This window comes from Plectropomus leopardus, unplaced genomic scaffold (genome assembly GCF_008729295.1).
Source record: "Plectropomus leopardus isolate mb unplaced genomic scaffold, YSFRI_Pleo_2.0 unplaced_scaffold30492, whole genome shotgun sequence".
Classification (NCBI taxonomy): Eukaryota; Metazoa; Chordata; class Actinopteri; order Perciformes; family Serranidae; genus Plectropomus; species Plectropomus leopardus.
This window is the reverse complement of record NW_024633256.1, coordinates 1-13868: the sequence shown is the minus strand read 5'-3', so window position 1 is coordinate 13868 and position 13868 is coordinate 1. Positions and strand designations below refer to the sequence as shown.

The 13868-nt window shown below is 52.9% G+C and overlaps 20 non-coding genes and 1 pseudogene across 20 annotated transcripts; all 21 read right to left on the bottom strand.

Annotated features, from left to right (window-relative positions):
* Positions 1 to 597: 597 nt before the first annotated feature.
* LOC121938620 lies at positions 598 to 787 on the bottom strand. Its single transcript, XR_006105317.1, has one exon. It is a non-coding gene; the product is annotated as a U2 spliceosomal RNA (small nuclear RNA).
* A 177-nt stretch (positions 788 to 964) lies between these two features.
* LOC121938634 lies at positions 965 to 1083 on the bottom strand. The gene has a single exon (XR_006105329.1). It is a non-coding gene; the product is annotated as a U5 spliceosomal RNA (small nuclear RNA).
* An 812-nt stretch (positions 1084 to 1895) lies between these two features.
* LOC121938623 lies at positions 1896 to 2090 on the bottom strand. Its single transcript, XR_006105320.1, has one exon. It is a non-coding gene; the product is annotated as a U2 spliceosomal RNA (small nuclear RNA).
* A 181-nt stretch (positions 2091 to 2271) lies between these two features.
* Positions 2272 to 2388, bottom strand: LOC121938635. Its single transcript, XR_006105330.1, has one exon. It is a non-coding gene; the product is annotated as a U5 spliceosomal RNA (small nuclear RNA).
* An 830-nt stretch (positions 2389 to 3218) lies between these two features.
* LOC121938619 lies at positions 3219 to 3409 on the bottom strand. The gene has a single exon (XR_006105316.1). It is a non-coding gene; the product is annotated as a U2 spliceosomal RNA (small nuclear RNA).
* Positions 3410 to 3584: 175 nt separating this feature from the next.
* LOC121938632 lies at positions 3585 to 3702 on the bottom strand. Its single transcript, XR_006105327.1, has one exon. It is a non-coding gene; the product is annotated as a U5 spliceosomal RNA (small nuclear RNA).
* An 825-nt stretch (positions 3703 to 4527) lies between these two features.
* LOC121938638 lies at positions 4528 to 4719 on the bottom strand. Its single transcript, XR_006105333.1, has one exon. It is a non-coding gene; the product is annotated as a U2 spliceosomal RNA (small nuclear RNA).
* A 180-nt stretch (positions 4720 to 4899) lies between these two features.
* On the bottom strand, positions 4900 to 5016 carry LOC121938636. The gene has a single exon (XR_006105331.1). It is a non-coding gene; the product is annotated as a U5 spliceosomal RNA (small nuclear RNA).
* An 819-nt stretch (positions 5017 to 5835) lies between these two features.
* LOC121938624 lies at positions 5836 to 6033 on the bottom strand. The gene has a single exon (XR_006105321.1). It is a non-coding gene; the product is annotated as a U2 spliceosomal RNA (small nuclear RNA).
* Positions 6034 to 6209: 176 nt separating this feature from the next.
* Positions 6210 to 6326, bottom strand: LOC121938637. The gene has a single exon (XR_006105332.1). It is a non-coding gene; the product is annotated as a U5 spliceosomal RNA (small nuclear RNA).
* Positions 6327 to 7140: 814 nt separating this feature from the next.
* Positions 7141 to 7334, bottom strand: LOC121938631. The gene has a single exon (XR_006105326.1). It is a non-coding gene; the product is annotated as a U2 spliceosomal RNA (small nuclear RNA).
* Positions 7335 to 7509: 175 nt separating this feature from the next.
* Positions 7510 to 7627, bottom strand: LOC121938630. Its single transcript, XR_006105325.1, has one exon. It is a non-coding gene; the product is annotated as a U5 spliceosomal RNA (small nuclear RNA).
* Positions 7628 to 8494: 867 nt separating this feature from the next.
* Positions 8495 to 8687, bottom strand: LOC121938621. The gene has a single exon (XR_006105318.1). It is a non-coding gene; the product is annotated as a U2 spliceosomal RNA (small nuclear RNA).
* A 178-nt stretch (positions 8688 to 8865) lies between these two features.
* Positions 8866 to 8983, bottom strand: LOC121938629. Its single transcript, XR_006105324.1, has one exon. It is a non-coding gene; the product is annotated as a U5 spliceosomal RNA (small nuclear RNA).
* Positions 8984 to 9810: 827 nt separating this feature from the next.
* Positions 9811 to 10001, bottom strand: LOC121938639. Its single transcript, XR_006105334.1, has one exon. It is a non-coding gene; the product is annotated as a U2 spliceosomal RNA (small nuclear RNA).
* Positions 10002 to 10179: 178 nt separating this feature from the next.
* LOC121938628 lies at positions 10180 to 10297 on the bottom strand. Its single transcript, XR_006105323.1, has one exon. It is a non-coding gene; the product is annotated as a U5 spliceosomal RNA (small nuclear RNA).
* An 816-nt stretch (positions 10298 to 11113) lies between these two features.
* LOC121938622 lies at positions 11114 to 11305 on the bottom strand. Its single transcript, XR_006105319.1, has one exon. It is a non-coding gene; the product is annotated as a U2 spliceosomal RNA (small nuclear RNA).
* Positions 11306 to 11481: 176 nt separating this feature from the next.
* On the bottom strand, positions 11482 to 11599 carry LOC121938627. The gene has a single exon (XR_006105322.1). It is a non-coding gene; the product is annotated as a U5 spliceosomal RNA (small nuclear RNA).
* Positions 11600 to 12416: 817 nt separating this feature from the next.
* LOC121938640 lies at positions 12417 to 12608 on the bottom strand. The gene has a single exon (XR_006105335.1). It is a non-coding gene; the product is annotated as a U2 spliceosomal RNA (small nuclear RNA).
* A 179-nt stretch (positions 12609 to 12787) lies between these two features.
* On the bottom strand, positions 12788 to 12905 carry LOC121938633. Its single transcript, XR_006105328.1, has one exon. It is a non-coding gene; the product is annotated as a U5 spliceosomal RNA (small nuclear RNA).
* Positions 12906 to 13711: 806 nt separating this feature from the next.
* LOC121938626 lies at positions 13712 to 13868 on the bottom strand (annotated as a pseudogene; the record flags this gene model as incomplete).

Genomic DNA, 13868 nt, shown 5'->3' with positions numbered 1-13868 from the left:
AAAAGTTTACGAAAAAGTCTACAGTCCAAGTTTAAAAGAGCGATAGGACTCCAGTTCTTCCAGTCTGTCTTGTCTTTGTCCTTGTGAAGTAGAGTCACTGCCCCTGCTCCACGTTGTCGGTCAGTTTCTCAACATCAAGAGCGGAAACCCGGGTCACCTGCGTTTTCAAAACAGCACAACAGCAGAGCGAAAGCTAACATCAAATCCTTGTTAAATGGCAACGTCACAATGCAGGTCACAGCCATTACCCTTCCCTTGCCCACGTTATCTCAGGGGGCAACATTCCTTCTCTCCATGTACCTTGCTTCCAAACAATAGGGAACACTCTCTCGCTCTCTCTCTCTCTCTCTCTCTCTCTCCTGCGCTTTTTGAGCACGCAACTTCTCTTTGCATCGGCACTGCCCCTTACCTCCCCCCCGCTCGCCACGGCCACGGCCACTTCGAGACTGTGAGACAAACGAGCGGCCACGAGGGACACGGGCGAGGTGACCGCAGGATTTATTTCCGTTTTATTTTTATGCGTCCTGTTTCCGGACGCAACGGCACCTGGGGCAGGGCGGGGGCTTCCTTCAAATTGCTTTTTTCCACAGGGCCTGAGAAGGGTGCACCGTTCCCGGCGGCGCTGCAATACCGGGTCGATGCGTGGAGCGAATGGGGCAAGCCCCTTGTTCGGCCCCTGCTGCCAAAAATCCGTTTAATATGTTGTCCCGTATAGAGGACGTATCAGATATTAAACTGATAAGAACAGATACTACACTTGATCTTAGCCAAAAGGCCGAGAAGCGATGACGCCCCCAAGCGCTTGCTGCCCAGTGCAACCTCCTGGGGCGGGTCTCACTTGTCGTGGTGCCGTCGTCTCCATTGGGCACGAGAATGGCTGCTTGCGCATGAGAACAGCTGCCTGCGCGTCACGCCCGCCCGTGGTGAATCGCTCCAGTCTAGGCTTGCTGTTCACAAATGCACAAGGCTCAACCAAATGGCAAAGCCTGTCAAAAATAGGTTCAACTCAGTGGTGTTCCTCTCCACGGAAGTCTTTAGTAAAAGGGCGAAAGACTTGTGCGCTATGAAGAGAAACCAGAGCATGTACAGCCCTCCGCACCGGAGCGGCCAAGACCCTCGTGGTCCCAGTCATTACGCTCACGGTGAGCCTCGCTTGTGCCGCCTTCCAAATCGCACTGCCATAGTGCATAATAAAATGTTTACGTCGTCCGTATGTAAAATACATTTGGTAACAAGTCCCCCACTCCCGGGACTGCCACCCCATTGATACGTTTGTCCCTTCACGTGATGCTAAAAGTTTACGAAAAAGTCTACAGTCCAAGTTTAAAAGAGCGATAGGTCTCCAGTTCTCAGTCTGTCTTGTCTTTGTCCTTGTGAAGTAGAGTCACTGTCCCTGCTCTACGTTGTCGGTCAGTTTCTCAACATCAAGAGCGGAAACCCGGGTCTCTGCGTTTTCAAAACAGCACAAACAGCAGAGCGAAAGCTAACATCAAATCCCTTGTTAAATGGCAACGTCACAATGCAGGTCACAGCCATTACCCTTCCCTTGCCCACGTTATCTCAGGGGGCAACATTCCTTCTCTCCCCATGTACCTTGCTTCCAAACAATAGGGAACACTGCTCTCTCTCTCTCCTCTCTCTCTCTCTCTCTCTCCTGCGCTTTTTGAGCACGCAACTTCTCTTTGCATCGGCACTGCCCCTTACCCCCGCTCGCCACGGCCACGGCCACTCGAGACTGTGAGACAAACGAGCGGCCACGAGGGACACGGGCGAGGTGACCGCAGGTTTATATTTTGGACCACAACTCCCGGCCGTTGCGTCGCATTGTTTCCGGACGCAACGGCACCCTGGGGCAGGGCGGGGCTTCTTCAAATTGCTTTTTCCACAGGGCCTGAGAAGGGTGCACCGTTCCCGGCGGCGCTGCAATACCGGGGTCGATGCGTGGAGCGAATGGGGCAAGCCCCTTGTTCGGCCCCTGCTGCCAAAAATCCGTTTAATATGTTGTCCCCGTATAGAGGACGTATCAGATATATTAAACTGATAAGAACAGATACTACACTTGATCTTAGCCAAAAGGCCCGAGAAGCGATGACCCCCAAGCGCTTTGCTGCCCAGTGCAACCTCCTGGGGCGGGGGTCTCGCTTGTCGTGGTGCCGTCGTCTCCATTGGGCACGAGAATGGCTGCTTGCGCTGAGAGAACAGCTGCCTGCGCGTCACGCCCGCTACCGTGGTGAATCGCTCCAGTCTAGGCTTGCTGTTCACAAATGCACAAGGCTCAACCAAATGGCAAAGCCTGTCAAAAATAGGTTCAACTCAGTGGTGTTCCTCTCCACGGAAGTCTTTAGTAAAGGCGAAAGACTTGTGCGCTATGAAGAGAAACCAGAGCATGTACAGCCCTCCGCACCGGAGCGGCCAAAGACCCTCGTGGTCCCAGTCATTACGCTCACGGTGAGCCTCGCTTGTGCCCGCCTTCCAAATCGCACTGCCATAGTGCATAAAATGTTTACGTCGTCCGTATGTAAAATACATTTGGTAACAAGTCCCCCACTCCCCGGGACTGCCACCCCATTGATACGTTTGTCCCTTCACGTGATGCTAAAAGTTTACGAAAAAAAGTCTACAGTCCAAGTTTAAAAGAGCGATAGGTCTCCAGTTCTTCCAGTCTGTCTTGTCTTTGTCCTTGTGAAGTAGAGTCACTATCCCTGCTCTACGTTGTCGGGTCAGTTTCTCAACATCAAGAGCGGAAACCCGGGTCTCTGCGTTTTCAAAACAGCACAACAGCAGAGCGAAAGCTAACATCAAATCCCTTGTTAAATGGCAACGTCACAATGCAGGTCACAGCCATTACCCTTCCCTTGCCCACGTTATCTCAGGGGGCAACATTCCTTCTCTCCCATGTACCTTGCTTCCAAACAATAGGGAACACTCTCTCGCTCTCTCTCTCTCTCTCTCTCTCTCCTGCGCTTTTTGAGCACGCAACTTAACTCTCTTTGCATCGGCACTGCCCCTTACCCCCCGCTCGCCACGGCCACGGCCACTCGAGACTGTGAGACAAACGAGCGGCCACGAGGGACACGGGCGAGGTGACCGCAGGATTTATTTCCGTTTATATTTTTGACCATAACGGCCTTTTTGCGTCGCAACTGTTTCCGGACGCAACGGCACCTGGGGCAGGGCGGGGCTTCGTTTTTCAAATTGCTTTTTTCCACAGGGCCTGAGAAGGGTGCACCGTTCCCGGCGGCGCTGCAATACCGGGTCGATGCGTGGAGCGAATGGGGCAAGCCCCTTGTTCGGCCCCTGCTGCCAAAAATCCGTTTAATATGTTGTCCCCGTATAGAGGACGTATCAGATATTAAACTGATAAGAACAGATACTACACTTGATCTTAGCCAAAAGGCCGAGAAGCGATGACCCCCAAGCGCTTGCTGCCCAGTGCAACCTCCTGGGGCGGGTCTCACTTGTCGTGGTGCCGTCGTCTCCATTGGGCACGAGAATGGCTGCTTGCGCATGAGAACAGCTGCCTGCGCGTCACGCCCGCCCGTGGTGAATCGCTCCAGTCTAGGCTTGCTGTTCACAAATGCACAAGGCTCAACCAAATGGCAAAGCCTGTCAAAAATAGGTTCAACTCAGTGGTGTTCCTCTCCACGGAAGTCTTTAGTAAAAGGCGAAAGACTTGTGCGCTATGAAGAGAAACCAGAGCATGTACAGCCCCCTCCGCACCGGAGCGGCCAAAGACCCTCGTGGTCCCCAGTCATTACGCTCACGGTGAGCCTCGCTTGTGCGCCTTCCAAATCGCACTGCCATAGTGCATAAAATGTTTACGTCGTCCGTATGTAAAATACATTTGGTAACAAGTCCCCCACTCCCCGGGACTGCCACCCCATTGATACGTTTGTCCCTTCACGTGATGCTAAAAGTTTACGAAAAAGTCTACAGTCCAAGTTTAAAAGAGCGATAGGTCTCCAGTTCTTCCAGTCTGTCTTGTCTTTGTCCTTGTGAAGTAGAGTCACTATCCCTGCTCTACGTTGTCGGTCAGTTTCTCAACATCAAGAGCGGAAACCCGGGTCTCTGCGTTTTCAAAACAGCACAACAGCAGAGCGAAAGCTAACATCAAATCCCTTGTTAAATGGCAACGTCACAATGCAGGTCACAGCCATTACCCTTCCCTTGCCCACGTTATCTCAGGGGGCAACATTCCTTCTCTCCCATGTACCTTGCTTCCAAACAATAGGGAACACTCTCTCGCTCTCTCTCTCTCTCTCTCTCTCTCTCTCTCTTCTCTCCTGCGCTTTTTGAGCACGCAACTTCTCTTTGCATCGGCACTGCCCCTTACCCCCGCTCGCCACGGCCACGGCCACTCGAGACTGTGAGACAAACGAGCGGCCACGAGGGACACGGGCGAGGTGACCGCAGGATTTATTTCCGTTTATTTTTGACCACAACCCGCCGTTTCGCATCTGTTTCGGACGCAACGGCACCTGGGGCAGGGCGGGGCTTCGTTCAAATTGCTTTTTCCACAGGGCCTGAGAAGGGTGCACCGTTCCCGGCGGCGCTGCAATACCGGGTCGATGCGTGGAGCGAATGGGGCAAGCCCCCTTGTTCGGCCCCTGCTGCCAAAAATCCGTTTAATATGTTGTCCCCGTATAGAGGACGTATCAGATATTAAACTGATAAGAACAGATACTACACTTGATCTTAGCCAAAAGGCCGAGAAGCGATGACCCCCAAGCGCTTGCTGCCCAGTGCAACCTCCTGGGGCGGGTCTCACTTGTCGTGGTGCCGTCGTCTCCATTGGGCACGAGAATGGCTGCTTGCGCATGAGAACAGCTGCCTGCGCGTCACGCCCGCCCGTGGTGAATCGCTCCAGTCTAGGCTTGCTGTTCACAAATGCACAAGGCTCAACCCAAATGGCAAAGCCTGTCAAAAATAGGTTCAACTCAGTGGTGTTCCTCTCCACGGAAGTCTTTAGTAAAAATGGGCGAAAGACTTGTGCGCTATGAAGAGAAACCAGAGCATGTACAGCCCTCCGCACCGGAGCGGCCAAAGACCCTCGTGGTCCCAGTCATTACGCTCACGGTGAGCCTCGCTTGTGCCGCCTTCCAAATCGCACTGCCATAGTGCATAAAATGTTTACGTCGTCCGTATGTAAAATACATTTGGTAACAAGTCCCCCACTCCCCGGGACTGCCACCCCATTGATACGTTTGTCCCTTCACGTGATGCTAAAAGTTTACGAAAAAGTCTACAGTCCAAGTTTAAAAGAGCGATAGGTCTCCAGTTCTTCCAGTCTGTCTTGTCTTTGTCCTTGTGAAGTAGAGTCACATCCCTGCTCTACGTTGTCGGTCAGTTTCTCAACATCAAGAGCGGAAACCCGGGTCTCTGCGTTTTCAAAAACAGCACAACAGCAGAGCGAAAGCTAACATCAAATCCCTTGTTAAATGGCAACGTCACAATGCAGGTCACAGCCATTACCCTTCCCTTGCCCACGTTATCTCAGGGGGCAACATTCCTTCTCTCCCATGTACCTTGCTTCCAAACAATAGGGAACACTCTCTCGCTCTCTCTCGTCTCTCTCTCTCTCTCTCCTGCGCTTTTTGAGCACGCAACTTCTCTTTGCATCGGCACTGCCCCTTACCCCCGCTCGCCACGGCCACGGCCATTCGAGACTGTGAGACAAACGAGCGGCCACGAGGGACACGGGCGAGGTGACCGCAGGATTTATTTCCGTTTATATTTTTGACACAACTCCGGCCGTTGGTCGCATCTGTTTCCGGACGCAACGGCACCTGGGGCAGGGCGGGGCTTCGTTCAAATTGCTTTTTCCACAGGGCCTGAGAAGGGTGCACCGTTCCCGGCGGCGCTGCAATACCGGGTCGATGCGTGGAGCGAATGGGGCAAGCCCCTTGTTCGGCCCTGCTGCCAAAAATCCGTTTAATATGTTGTCCCCGTATAGAGGGACGTATCAGATATTAAACTGATAAGAACAGAACTAGATACTACACTTGATCTTAGCCAAAAGGCCGAGAAAGCGATGACCCCCAAGCGCTTGCTGCCCAGTGCAACCTCCTGGGGCGGGGTCTCGCTTGTCGTGGTGCCGTCGTCTCCATTGGGCACGAGAATGGCTGCTTGCGCATGAGAACAGCTGCCTGCGCGTCACGCCCGCCCGTGGTGAATCGCTCCAGTCTAGGCTTGCTGTTCACAAATGCACAAGGCTCAACCAAATGGCAAAGCCTGTCAAAAATAGGTTCAACTCAGTGGTGTTCCTCCACGGAAGTCTTTAGTAAAAGGCGAAAGACTTGTGCGCTTATGAAGAGAAACCAGAGCATGTACAGCCCTCCGCACCGGAGCGGCCAAAGAACTTGTGGTCCCAGTCATTACGCTCACGGTGAGCCTCGCTTGTGCCGCCTTCCAAATCGCACTGCCATAGTGCATAAAATGTTTACGTCGTCCGTATGTAAAATACATTTGGTAACAAGTCCCCCACTCCCCGGGACTGCCACCCCATTGATACGTTTGTCCCTTCACGTGATGCTAAAAAAGTTTACGAAAAAGTCTACAGTCCAAGTTTAAAAGAGCGATAGGTCTCCAGTTCTTCCAGTCTGTCTTGTCTTTGTCCTTGTGAAGTAGAGTCACTATCCCTGCTCTACGTTGTCGGTCAGTTTTCAAACATCAAGAGCGGAAACCCGGGTCTCTGCGTTTTCAAAACAGCACAACAGCAGAGCGAAAGCTAACATCAAATCCCTTGTTAAATGGCAACGTCACAATGCAGGTCACAGCCATTACCCTTCCCTTGCCCACGTTATCTCAGGGGGGCAACATTCCTTCTCTCCATGTACCTTGCTTCCAAACAATAGGGAACACTCTACTCTCTCGCTCTCTCTCTCTCTCTCTCTCCTGCGCTTTTTGAGCACGCAAACTTCTCTTTGCATCGGCACTGCCCCTTACCCCCGCCGCTCGCCACGGCCACGGCCATTCGAGACTGTGAGACAAACGAGCGGCCACGAGGGACACGGGCGAGGTGACCGCAGGATTTATTTCCGTTTATATTTTTGACCACAACTTTTGCGTATCTGTTTCCGGACGCAACGGCACCTGGGGCAGGGGGGGCTTCGTTCAAATTGCTTTTTCCACAGGGCCTGAGAAGGGTGCACCGTTCCCGGCGGCGCTGCAATACCGGGTCGATGCGTGGAGCGAATGGGGCAAGCCCCTTGTTCGGCCCCTGCTGCCAAAAATCCGTTTAATAATATGTTGTCCCCGTATAGAGGACGTATCAGATATTAAACTGATAAGAACAGATACTACACTTGATCTTAGCCAAAAGGCCGAGAAGCGATGACCCCCAAGCGCTTGCTGCCCAGTGCAACCTCCTGGGGCGGGTCTCACTTGTCGTGGTGCCGTCGTCTCCATTGGGCACGAGAATGGCTGCTTGCGCATGAGAACAGCTGCCTGCGCGTCACGCCCGCCCGTGGTGAATCGCTCCAGTCTAGGCTTGCTGTTCACAAATGCACAAGGCTCAACCAAATGGCAAAGCCTGTCAAAAATAGGTTCAACTCAGTGGTGTTCCTCTCCACGGAAGTCTTTAGTAAAAGGCGAAAGACTTGTGCGCTATGAAGAGAAACCAGAGCATGTACAGCCCTCCGCACCGGAGCGGCCAAAGACCCTCGTGGTCCCAGTCATTACGCTCACGGTGAGCCTCGCTTGTGCCGCCTTCCAAATCGCACTGCCATAGTGCATAAAATGTTTACGTCGTCCGTATGTAAAAATACATTTGGTAACAAGTCCCCCACTCCCCGGGACTGCCACCCCATTGATACGTTTGTCCCTTCACGTGATGCTAAAAGTTTACGAAAAAGTCTACAGTCCAAGTTTAAAAGAGCGATAGGTCTCCAGTTCTTCCAGTCTGTCTTGTCTTTGTCCTTGTGAAGTAGAGTCACTATCCCTGCTCTACGTTGTCGGTCAGTTTCTCAACATCAAGAGCGGAAACCCGGGTCTCTGCGTTTTTTCAAAACAGCACAACAGCAGAGCGAAAGCTAACATCAAATCCCTTGTTAAATGGCAACGTCACAATGCAGGTCACAGCCATTACCCTTCCCTTGCCCACGTTATCTCAGGGGGCAACATTCCTTCTCTCCCATGTACCTTGCTTCCAAACAATAGGGGAAAACGCTCTCTCGCTCTCTCTCTCTCTCTCTCTCTCTCTCTCTCCTGCGCTTTTTGAGCACGCAACTTCTCTTTGCATCGGCACTGCCCCTTACCCCCGCTCGCCACGGCCACGGCCACGGCCATTCGAGACTGTGAGACAAACGAGCGGCCACGAGGGACACGGGCGAGGTGACCGCAGGATTTATTTCCGTTTATATTTTTGACCACAACTCGGGCGTTGCGTCGCATCTGTTCTTACACCCACCTTGAACATGGGCACGGTTCTGCGAGGGACGACGGCACCTGGGGCAGGGCGGGGCTTCGTTCAAATTGCTTTTTCCACAGGGCCTGAGAAGGGTGCACCGTTCCCGGCGGCGCTGCTGCAATACCGGGTCGATGCGTGGAGCGAATGGGGCAAGCCCCTTGTTCGGCCCCTGCTGCCAAAAATCCGTTTAATATGTTGTCCCGTATAGAGGACGTATCAGATATTAAACTGATAAGAACAGATACTACACTTGATCTTAGCCAAAAGGCCGAGAAGCGATGACCCCCCAAGCGCTTGCTGCCCAGTGCAACCTCCTGGGGCGGGTCTCACTTGTCGTGGTGCCGTCGTCTCCATTGGGCACGAGAATGGCTGCTTGCGCACTTTGAGAACAGCTGCCTGCGCGTCACGCCCGCCGTGGTGAATCGCTCCAGTCTAGGCTTGCTGTTCACAAATGCACAAGGCTCAACCAAATGGCAAAGCCTGTCAAAAATAGGTTCAACTCAGTGGTGTTCCTCTCCACGGAAGTCTTTAGTAAAAGGCGAAAGACTTGTGCGCTATGAAGAGAAACCAGAGCATGTACAGCCCTCCGCACCGGAGCGGCCAAAGACCCTCGTGGTCCCAGTCATTACGCTCACGGTGAGCCTCGCTTGTGCCGCCTTCCAAATCGCACTGCCATAGTGCATAAAATGTTTACGTCGTCCGTATGTAAAATACATTTGGTAACAAGTCCCCCACTCCCCGGGACTGCCACCCCATTGATACGTTTGTCCCTTCACGTGATGCTAAAAGTTTTACGAAAAAGTCTACAGTCCAAGTTTAAAAGAGCGATAGGTCTCCAGTTCTTCCAGTCTGTCTTGTCTTTGTCCTTGTGAAGTAGAGTCACTATGTCCCCCCTGCTCTACGTTGTCGGTCAGTTTCTCAACATCAAGAGCGGAAACCCGGGTCTCTGCGTTTTCAAAACAGCACAACAGCAGAGCGAAAGCTAACATCAAATCCCTTGTTAAATGGCAACGTCACAATGCAGGTCACAGCCATTACCCTTCCCTTGCCCACGTTATCTCAGGGGGCAACATTCCTTCTCTCCCATGTACCTTGCTTCCAAAACAATAGGGAACACTCTCTTCTCTCTCTCTCTCTCTCTCTCTCTCTCCTCCTGCGCTTTTTGAGCACGCAACTTCTCTTTGCATCGGCACTGCCCCTTACCCCCCGCTCGCCACGGCCACGGCCATTCGAGACTGTGAGACAAACGAGCGGCCACGAGGGACACGGGCGAGGTGACCGCAGGATTTATTTCCGTTTATATTTTTGACCACAATCCGGCGTTGCGTCGCAATTTACGGACGCAACGGCACCTGGGGCAGGGCGGGGCTTCCTTCAAATTGCTTTTTCCACAGGGCCTGAGAAGGGTTTGCACCGTTCCCGGCGGCGCTGCAATACCGGGTCGATGCGTGGAGCGAATGGGGCAAGCCCCTTGTTCGGCCCCTGCTGCCAAAAATCCGTTTTATATGTTGTCCCCGTATAGAGGACGTATCAGATATTAAACTGATAAGAACAGATACTACACTTGATCTTAGCCAAAAGGCCGAGAAGCGATGACCCCCAAGCGCTTGCTGCCCAGTGCAACCTCCTGGGGCGGGTCTCACTTGTCGTGGTGCCGTCGTCTCCGTTGGGCACGAGAATGGCTGCTTGCGCATGAGAACAGCTGCCTGCGCGTCACGCCGCCCGCCCGTGGTGAATCGCTCCAGTCTAGGCTTGCTGTTCACAAATGCACAAGGCTCAACCAAATGGCAAAGCCTGTCAAAAATAGGTTCAACTCAGTGGTGTTCCTCTCCACGGAAGTCTTTAGTAAAAGGCGAAAGACTTGTGCGCTATGAAGAGAAACCAGAGCATGTACAGCCCTCCGCACCGGAGCGGCCAAAGACCCTCGTGGTCCCAGTCATTACGCTCACGGTGAGCCTCGCTTGTGCCGCCTTCCAAATCGCACTGCCATAGTGCATAAAATGTTTACGTCGTCCGTATGTAAAATACATTTGGTAACAAGTCCCCCACTCCCCGGGACTGCCACCCCATTGATACGTTTGTCCCTTCACGTGATGCTAAAAGTTTACGAAAAAGTCTACAGTCCAAGTTTAAAGAGCGATAGGTCTCCAGTTCTTCCAGTCTGTCTTGTCTTTGTCCTTGTGAAGTAGAGTCACTGTCCCTGCTCCACGTTGTCGGTCAGTTTCTCAACATCAAGAGCGGAAAACCCGGGTCTCTGCGTTTTCAAAACAGCACAACAGCAGAGCGAAAGCTAACATCAAATCCCTTGTTAAATGGCAACGTCACAATGCAGGTCACAGCCATTACCCTTCCCTTGCCCACGTTATCTCAGGGGGCAACATTCCTTCTCTCCCATGTACCTTGCTTCCAAACAATAGGGAACACTCTCTCGCTCTCTCTCTCTCTCTCTCTCTCTCCTGCGCTTTTTGAGCACGCAACTTCTCTTTGCATCGGCACTGCCCCTTACCCCCGCTCGCCACGGCCCCACGGGCCATTCGAGACTGTGAGACAAACGAGCGGCCACGAGGGACAGGGCGAGGTGACCGCAGGCAGGATTTATTTCCGTTTTACCACAACTCCGGCCGTTGCGTCGCAACTGTTTTCGGACGCAACGGCACCTGGGGCAGGGCGGGGCTTCGTTCAAATTGCTTTTTCCACAGGGCCTGAGAAGGGTGCACCGTTCCGGCGGCGCTGCAATACCGGGTCGATGCGTGGAGCGAATGGGGCAAGCCCCTTGTTCGGCCCCTGCTGCCAAAAATCCGTTTAATATGTTGTCCCCCCGTATAGAGGACGTATCAGATATTAAACTGATAAGAACAGATACTACACTTGATCTTAGCCAAAAGGCCGAGAAGCGATGACCCCCAAGCGCTTGCTGCCCAGTGCAACCTCCTGGGGCGGGTCTCACTTGTCGTGGTGCCGTCGTCTCCCATTGGGCACGAGAATGGCTGCTTGCGCATGAGAACAGCTGCCTGCGCGTCACGCCCGCCCGTGGTGAATCGCTCCAGTCTAGGCTTGCTGTTCACAAATGCACAAGGCTCAACCAAATGGCAAAGCCTGTCAAAAATAGGTTCAACTCAGTGGTGTTCCTCTCCACGGAAGTCTTTAGTAAAAGGCGAAAGACTTGTGCGCTATGAAGAGAAACCAGAGCATGTACAGCCCTCCGCACCGGAGCGGCCAAAGACCCTCGTGGTCCCAGTCATTACGCTCACGGTGAGCCTCGCTTGTGCCGCCTTCCAAATCGCACTGCCATAGTGCATAAAATGTTTTTACGTCGTCCGTATGTAAAATACATTTGGTAACAAGTCCCCCACTCCCCGGGACTGCCACCCCATTGATACGTTTGTCCCTTCACGTGATGCTAAAAGTTTACGAAAAAGTCTACAGTCCAAGTTTAAAAAGAGCGATAGGTCTCCAGTTCTTCCAGTCTGTCTTGTCTTTGTCCTTGTGAAGTAGAGTCACTGCCCTGCTGCTCTACGTTGTCGGTCAGTTTCTCAACATCAAGAGCGGAAACCCGGGTCTCTGCGTTTTCAAAACAGCACAACAGCAGAGCGAAAGCTAACATCAAATCCCTTGTTAAATGGCAACGTCACAATGCAGGTCACAGCCATTACCCTTCCCTTGCCCACGTTATCTCAGGGGGCAACATTCCTTCTCTCCCATGTACCTTGCTTCCAAACAATAGGGAACACTCTCTCGCTCTCTCTCTCTCTCTCTCTCTCTCTCCTGCGCTTTTTGAGCACGCAACTTCTCTTTGCATCGGCACTGCCCCTTACCCCCGCTCGCCACGGCCACGGCCACTCGAGACTGTGAGACAAACGAGCGGCCACGAGGGACACGGGCGAGGTGACCGCAGGATTATTTCCGTTTATATTCCGGACGCACAAACGTTGCGTCGCATCTGTTTCCGGGGCAGGCACCTGGGGCAGGGCGGGGCTTTCGTTCAAATTGCTTTTTCCACAGGGCCTGAGAAGGGTGCACCGTTCCCCCGGCGGCGCTGCAATACCGGGTCGATGCGTGGAGCGAATGGGGCAAGCCCCTTGTTCGCCCCTGCTGCCAAAAATCCGTTTAATATGTTGTCCCCGTATAGAGGACGTATCAGATATTAAACTGATAAGAACAGATACTACACTTGATCTTAGCCAAAAGGCCGAGAAGCGATGACCCCCAAGCGCTTGCTGCCCAGTGCAACCTCCTGGGGCGGGTCTCACTTGTCGTGGTGCCGTCGTCTCCCATTGGGCACGAGAATGGCTGCTTGCGCTGCATGAGAACAGCTGCCTGCGCGTCACGCCCGCCCGTGGTGAATCGCTCCAGTCTAGGCTTGCTGTTCACAAATGCACAAGGCTCAACCAAATGGCAAAGCCTGTCAAAAAATAGGTTCAACTCAGTGGTGTTCTCTCCACGGAAGTCTTTAGTAAAAGGCGAAAGACTTGTGCGCTATGAAGAGAAACCAGAGCATGTACAGCCCTCCGCACCGGAGCGGCCAAAGACCCTCGTGGTCCCAGTCATTACGCTCACGGTGAGCCTCGCTTGTGCCGCCTTCCAAATCGCACTGCCATAGTGCATAAAATGTTTACGTCGTCCGTATGTAAAATACATTTGGTAACAAGTCCCCCACTCCCCGGGACTGCCACCCCATTGATACGTTTGTCCCTTCACGTGATGCTAAAAGTTTACGAAAAAGTCTACAGTTCCAAGTTTAAAAGAGCGATAGGTCTCCAGTTCTTCCAGTCTGTCTTGTCTTTGTCCTTGTGAAGTAGAGTCACTATCCCTGCTCTACGTTGTCGGTCAGTTTCTCAACATCAAGAGCGGAAACCCGGGTCTCTGCGTTTTCAAAACAGCACAACAGCAGAGCGAAAGCTAACATCAAAATCCCTTGTTAAATGGCAACGTCACAATGCAGGTCACAGCCATTACCCTTCCCTTGCCCACGTTATCTCAGGGGGCAACATTCCTTCTCTCCCATGTACCTTGCTTCCAAACAATAGGGAACACTCTCTCTCTCTCTCTCTCTCTCTCTCTCTCTCTCTCCTGCGCTTTTTGAGCACGCAACTTCTCTTTGCATCGGCACTGCCCCTTACCCCCGCTCGCCACGGCCACGGCCATTCGAGACTGTGAGACAAACGAGCGGCCACGAGGGACACGGGCGAGGTGACCGCAGGATTTATTTGTGACCGCAGGATTTATGTCCGTTTATATTCCGGACGCAACGGCACCTGGGGCAGGGCGGGGCTTCGTTCAAATTGCTTTTTCCACAGGGCCTGAGAAGGGTGCACCGTTCCCGGCGGCGCTGCGATACCGGGTCGATGCGTGGAGCGAATGGGGCAAGCCCCTTGTTCGGCCCCTGCTGCCAAAAATCCGTTTAATATGTTGTTCCCGTATAGAGGACGTATCAGATATTAAACTGATAAGAACAGATACT